Source organism: Tenrec ecaudatus, chromosome 13 (assembly GCF_050624435.1).
Source record: "Tenrec ecaudatus isolate mTenEca1 chromosome 13, mTenEca1.hap1, whole genome shotgun sequence".
Taxonomy (NCBI): Eukaryota; Metazoa; Chordata; class Mammalia; order Afrosoricida; family Tenrecidae; genus Tenrec; species Tenrec ecaudatus.
Genome location: NC_134542.1, coordinates 66638400 through 66645861, shown reverse-complemented (window position 1 = coordinate 66645861; position 7462 = coordinate 66638400). Strand labels below are relative to the sequence as shown.

The following is a 7462-nucleotide window of genomic DNA, read 5'->3' as shown; positions in this document are numbered from 1 at the left end:
TTGTTGGAGCACTTGGTGGCCACTTGGTTGCTTGTGAGGCATCTGTCCCAGGGAGCTCTTCACTCCCATGTGAGTGATGCTGGTATGTCATGGAATGGTCAGGTGAGCCCGAGAGCCACCTTAATGGTAGCCGTGAATAGGTTTGGGATCCGCACAGTCTATCTACAAGTGGAGGGCTGAACTAGATATTAGGAGACCTGGGTTTCGACTTGGCTTGGCCATTAGCTAGTTTTGTTACTGGATTAAATCATGTACGCGCTTTGATTTCAGTTTCCTCGTGTTTAAAATTAACAGATTGAGCTAGATCAGGATTGGCACCTCCCACCCACAGTGTAGGAGGACTTGCTTGGTTGATAATTTCCACATTCTGTGGGGTCACCTTTGTTTTTAATGAGTACAAATATGGAGTTCCTCCAGTCAATTGGCCGGTTGGTCTTCCAAATTTCTTTCTTTATTTTTTTAATGGAACGCTTCATGAATTTGCATATCATCCTTGCTGAGGCGCCATGCTAATCTTCTCTGTATCATTCCAATTTTAGTATATGTGCTGTCGAAGCAAGCACCCAAATTTCTTGACACAGACATGTGAGTGCTTTCAGTGCTTCATCACCATGCTGAAATATTTCAAGTGGTATCATTAATAGCACATGCAGGTGAAATTTTGCTGAAGATCCTTCAACAACAGTTGCAGAAGTCCACTGACAGGGAACTGCTAGATTCAGAACAGGTTGTAGAACAAGGGACATCATTGCTGACTTCAGATGGATCTTGGCTCAAAGAAGGGAATATTAGAAAAATGTTTACTTGTGGTTTATTGATTATGCAAGGGCATTTGACTGTTTGGATCATAACCAACTATGGATAACATTGAGGAAAATGGGAATTCCAGAATACTAAATTGTGTTCATGAGAAACTTGTCCATGGATCAAGAGGCAGTGTGTGACTAGAACAATACGGCGTGGTTCACAGTCAAGGAAGGTGTGAATCAGAGGTATATCCTTTCACTGTACTTATTCAATTTGCGTGCTGAGCAAATAGTCTGAGTAGTTGGCTATATGAAAAAGCATGTGGCACTGGGATTGGAAGAAGGTTTATTAACAATTGAGATAGTTAAAGTTTATTGTGCCAACCTGGCCAATAAACACATGTGGGGTTAATTGAAGGGCAGAGAGATAAATGGCTTGGTGAGCCTCGTCTTTCGAATTCTCAGGTCTCTTGCTTTCTGATGGTCAGACCAGGGTAAAGCTGCCTTAGCCAGTTCCCTGCTTCAGCTGGCAAGGCTCACTTCATGCAAGACATCCCTGAGGAGAAGCCACATGGACCTACCCTGACGCAGCCCTCGGTGCTGGAGCAGCTGCTTGGAGACCCCTGCCGGTGCTGAGATGCTTACACGTTCACTGATTCAGCTTTCCTCCTGCAGTCGGCATCATTGTGTGTGTTTTGTGAGATGGAGGAGGACTTTGTGGGTTGGCATCAGAAATATGGGTTAATGTTGGACTTGTGGGCTTGGGCAGCACTGGGTTGGGATGTTTGCTTGATGTACACTTACCCTTTCTATAAAACTCTCTCTTACATACATATGCGTTCTGTGGATTTGTTTCTCTAAAGTACCCAGACTAACACAAGGTTGCTTCAATATGCAGATGGCGTGATAGTGCAAGCTGGAAGATTGAATTTTTCTTCTTCAGTTCTTTCCATTTGAGAAATGCCTCATGTGTTCTTCCCGCTTGGTTTTCTAACTCCAGGTCTTTTCATGTTTCATTATAATATTTTACCTTGTCGTCCTGAGCTTTCTTTTGAAATGTTCGGCTCCTTTTACTTCATTATTTCTTCCATCAGTCACTTTGTCCAAGAGCAGGTTTCCGAGTCTCTTTGGATATTCATTTTGATGTTTCATTTCTTTCCTATCTTTGTGATGACCTTCTGGTTCTTCAGGTATGTTGTCCTGGAGAGGCCACAACTTGTCAGGTCTTCCGTCATTAGTGTTCAATTTGTCAAATCTATTTGGAGAGGGTCTCAGAGTGGGATAAACCCAAGGTTACACATGGACTCTCATGGACTTGTTTTCATTTCCTTTACCTGTATCTCAAATTCAAATATAAGCAGTTGATGGTTTATTCCACAGCTAGGCATCTCCATTGTCTTTTCCCACAGATGGAGTAGATTTGATTCTTGTGTATTCCATTTGTTGAGGTTTGTATGTATAGCCACCATTTATGTTGTTGAAAGAAAGGTATTTGCTTGCATAAATCATTGGCCTTGCAAACTCCAGTGTGATCTCAACCACCAAGCCTACATTTTCCAACACTAACCTCTGTGCTTCACTTTTACATTCCAATCACTAGTGGTTATCAATGTACCCCCTCCCATTGTGTGCCTTTAGGGGCACACACTTTATCGTACTCAATTGCTTACATTTCCCAAACTTGTTGTTGTTAAGTGCCATTGAGTTGGTTCCACCCCAAAGCCACCCTATGCACCACAGAACAAAACCCTGCCCAGTCCTGCGCCATCCTCACCATTTCCTGTGCTTGACTCCATTGTTGCAGCCTCTGTGTCTGCCCATCCCACTGAGGGCCTTCTTCTCTTTCTCTGTCACACCAGGCATGTTGTCCTTCTTCAGAAATGTTTAGATTATATGAAAACCTTATGCATATAACTGAAACTTTCCCCAAATGAGTCACGTTTATTCATCTTTTTTCATCCTCAAAGCTTAGTGCACAATAGGCACTCAACAAATATTTTATCTTCAAAATATAGCCACTTATGTTTACCCATAAACCTTTTTTATTTAGGAGGAAGACTGATATTTAGGCCCACATGTGTATTTCAAGGGACAGAATATAATTCCCAATTCATCCTTTTTAAAAAAATGATGATAAATATCTCATATTACTTTGCAATATCAAGATATTTTAGATGAGTGTATCAAGTGCTTTGGTCATAATTGCTTTCTTGCTTCCATTTGAAATGAGTATTAAATTGTCTTTAAAAGATAAATACTGTGATCGTTAGGTTTATTGTGCCAACTAGGCCTCCGTGGGATCATGTGGGTGGAGTTTAATTAGGTCACAGCTTGATTGGTGGGTGACTGAGATAATGCTTTTCGAGGCTGACCTCCTTTCCCTCTTTCTCCCTGGTGATTGTACCAGCACTCTGTTGCCTGACCTAGTTCTTTGCCTCCACTGTGTGCTGCGCTACTGTGGGCCGAGTCAACCTGTGGATCGTGTCACCTTACTGTGCATCATTAGAGCTTGAGGATCCACGGGAGCGGCTTTGCTATGCATCTACGCGGCTGGCCTCTGCCATGCCTCAACATCTCATCTTCCTGCTGTTGTTGCCCCACCCTGTTTGTCTTGCCTGAAGGCAGACCCTCCTGTCTGTTTCCTTGACCTTGGACCAGGAGCTTGTGTGAGTTGAAAATATTAACTGTTCCACAAAAGTGAGTTGAACTGAGCCCTCTGTACTGCTGTGGGGTCTAATTAGCTGTTACATTCTTTCTTATTATATAAACATATCCATATATCCTGGTTTTGTTTCTCTAGAGAACCCTGCCTAACACAAATACCAACCTATAGTCTCCTGCACATTACTGCTTTCCCTTTTCTCTCCATGTTCTCTGACTTTATGAAAGCCAAGGGTTCATTCTATTTCTCCCTATTATGCTCTGTAAGATACCTGATGTGTTAGTCTGGGTTGACTAGAGAAACAAATCCAGAGACACTCATATGTCTGTAAGAGAGCTTTATATATATTTTTTGAAACAATTTATTAGGGGCTCATACAACTCTTATCACAGTCCATACATATACATACATCAGTTGTATAAAGCACATCCATACATTCTTTGCCCTAATCATTTTCTTTTTTTCCTCCTCTTTTCTTTTTTTATATTTTATTAGGGACTCATACAACCCTCATCACAATCCATACATATACATACATCAATTGTATAAAGCACATCCATACATTCCCTGCCCTAATCATTCTCAAAGCATTTGCTCTCCACTTAAGCCCTTTGCATCAGGTCCTCTTTCCCCCCCCCCTCCCCTCTCCCCCCTCCCTCATGTGCCCTTGGTAATTTATACATCGTTATTTTGTCATATCTTGCCCTATCTGGAGTCTCCCTTCCCCCACTTCTCTGCCGTCCCTCTCCCAGGGAGGAGGTCACATGTGGATCCTTGTAATCAGTTCCCCCTTTCCAATCCACTCACCCTCCACTCTCCCAGCATCGCCCCTCACACCCTTGGTCCTGAAGGTATCATCCACCCTGAATTCCCTGTGCCTCCAGCCCTCATATGTACCAGTGTACAACCTCTTCCCTATCCAGCCCTGCAAGGTAGAATTCGGATCATGGTAGTTGAGGGGAGGAAGCATCCAGGATCTGGGGGAAAGCTGTGTTCTTCATCGGTACTACCTCGCACCCTAATTAACCCATCTCCTCTCCTAAACCTCTCTATGAGGGGATCTCCATTGGCCGACACTTGGGCCTTGGGTCTCCACTCTGCACTTCCCCCTTCATTCAATAGAGAGCTTTATATCTTAAAGCAATTGCATATTGAGAAAAAAGTCCATCCCAGTCTAGTTCAAGTCCATAAGTATGATAATAGTCCATATGTCTGATACCAGTCTATAAATACTCTTCTGACTCACACAGCTCATGCATTTATGCAAAATGCAGGAAGACCACAGGTCAGTGGGTGAAAAGTCTTGTAGATCAAGTGGCGGTAGAAGCATCTTAGTGCTTGTGTGGGTCTCCATGTGGCTCCTCCAGCTCCAGGGCTCTGACTGCCAGCAGCATAGCTCCATGTGGCCTGTCAACAGGAATGGGTGGCAGAGAGAATGTGTGTCCCACCTCCAGGGAGGAAGACAGGAGTTCTCAGACTCCTCAGGAGAAGGCCATGCCCACACAGAGACCTCGTTGGCTATGACCTGATTGACAAGCTAGACTCTACCCCTTCACTCAAGTTCACAGGAGATTGTGTAACTGACCCAGCTGATCCCCTGAGCAATTTCTTGATCCTAAGAGAGTTTTTGACGTCAGTTTCTGCCACGTGTAAAAGCTGTGTGTTGAGATGAAGAGCACGCACTGCCTCTCTTTTTTCTCTGTGCCTTATTCCACTTCTTCTGATACCAATGGCTTGGTACCCAAATCTTTATCTACAGTAAATAACCAGAAAGGACCATCGTAACTCAAGGATACTGGCCACCACAACTTGATGTTGCTCATCTTCCAAAGCATTACATAAACAATTATAACGGAAGGGGCCAGTCTCCAACTTAAAGGAAAGCTTAGTGTTTTGGGAGCCCAATCTATAACTAAGGGTGAAAGCATTTTGGGCACTACTTTTTGGATCCTTTTTGGATCATTATCAGGCATTTCAGAGATAAGAACATAGAAATCTGAGACACCCATAAGCCTTGAAGAACATCAAAGAGGGCCTAGAGGATTGAGCATTTGGAGCAAAATGCTGTCAACTTTGGCATCTTGGTAGTTTCATAAGACGACTGTGAAACCTGAAGCTCAGGAATGCCTTTTCCTGGTTCTCCAGGTGTAGCCAACCTGAATGGGCTAGGCCTAAGACCTGTAGCATGGATAGTCCAGTCCGGGGCAAGAAGAGGTGAGCAAAGAGGAAATCGGAGAGAGATCAGTACAAGTGTGGGAGGTCTGAAGTTATCTGAGAAGTGCTTCCAATGGGACATAGATGCCACCTGATGTGACCAACACCAGGCACTGTGAGCCTAGTCCGGCCATGTCCTCCCATGTTTATGCCATTAACCTTAAAGCCAATAGTCTATGCATCTTGGTTGCGTGCTACTGAAGTTGGTAAATAGCCTCAATTTTTTTCATCTTTAGCATTACTGGTTGGTGTATACATTTGAATAATAGTCCTATTAACTGGTCTTCCTTGTAGGCATGTGCATATTATCTTATCACTGACAGCATTTTGCTTCCGATAGATCTTGAAATGTGATTTTTGACTTTGAATACTAAGGAGTTCCTCTTTAATTTGTCATAGTTGGCATAGTATATAATTGTCTGAGTTAAAATGGCTAATACCAGTCCATTTTAGCTCAGACATTCCTAGGACAATCATTCCTTTAAGCATTCCACTTCATTTTTTGACAACTTCCAATTTTCCTGGAACCATTCTATGAATCAGCTGGCTAGCTTTCAGATGGCCGCGGCCACTGGGCCACTTGGAGTAAGCTTTGGTGGCAAGAATATTTGGTTGAGAATCTAGAGACCTGTTTTTTGGTTCCTGTTTCTAGTTTTCACTCCAAATTCATGTGATCTTGGGAAGACGTTTGTTTAATTTTGCGCATTAGCTTCCTCCTTCATAACCTGGGAACACGATCCCCTCTTGAGCTTCCCCATTGTTAAGCAGATGAAAAGGTACTGGGTGTGTAAGGGGAAAGTGGTACAGGCTGTATTACTTTTAGAACCTAACTGCACCAGAGAACCCTTAAAAAATGGAGTGAACACTTGAACCCGACCCTTGTGGAGTTTTGTGAAGCTTCAATCAGCTAGCACGCACAGCAGCGCCTGGCATGGTGCCTAGTGGTGGTGCAAGAGATGGTTGTTGGAAGATTTTGACGGCAATTCCTGCAACAAGATGTCTCTCCCATGTAGTTTTATGTGCCTTCAAACGAAGCGAGGGTGAAGGAATGTCTGAGATGGTTTTGTTAGAAATGGTTATTTATTTGATTCTTCTAAAGTAAAAACTGTTGCCTGTAAAGATTGAAATTATAGCACGATAAAATATTCAAAGGGTGGAGAAATAAACACAGTAACATGTTCACATCCCTTCTACCTTTTCCACACCATCCTTTTCCTCTCTGGCAGAATGAGGTAGTCACTACAGCTGACTAAAGTGTATCTGCCCCTATCAATGCACACACAACACACACTCACACACACACACACACACACCAAACAAACAAACTCTAACAGAAATCGGGTGATGTGGTAGGTTATCCTGCAGGTTTTTTCATATTTCTATGACCCTTGTCAAAGCTCCTCAATCTTTTTATGCATTTCTTTCTGCATCTATAAATGAGGATAATAATATAAGATCATTATAAAGACTGAATTGGTTAATTTTTCTAAAGCACTTAAAAGAGTGCCTGGCACTGAAAATGCTCATCAAGTCTTTTAGGAATTTTTCCCTGAGAAATAAACTTTATGAGATAACAGTGTGTAAACATTCTTTATCTTTGTTTGGGCTGAACTTAGGGCTGACAGTAAAAAAATAATAATAATTCTCTGCCAACCTGAAGTTTGATTAAGAGAGCATTTTGGAATGACATCAATCCTTAACTGACCCTTTCTGTTTCACAGACTGATGGGTCCAAGCTTGGAGACCTCGAGTATTTGATGCTAATGAACCTTCCCATCTCATCTTTCCCATTGCTCTTGTGGGCCTCCGTTTCTCCACTGGAAAGCTAAGTATAAACCCC

The 7462-nt window shown here is 42.7% G+C and overlaps 1 non-coding gene across 1 annotated transcript; it reads right to left on the bottom strand.

Annotated features, from left to right (window-relative positions):
• Positions 1-456: 456 nt before the first annotated feature.
• On the bottom strand, positions 457-563 carry LOC142425110 (U6 spliceosomal RNA). The gene has a single exon (XR_012779485.1). It is a non-coding gene; the product is annotated as a U6 spliceosomal RNA (small nuclear RNA).
• Positions 564-7462: the final 6899 nt, after the last annotated feature.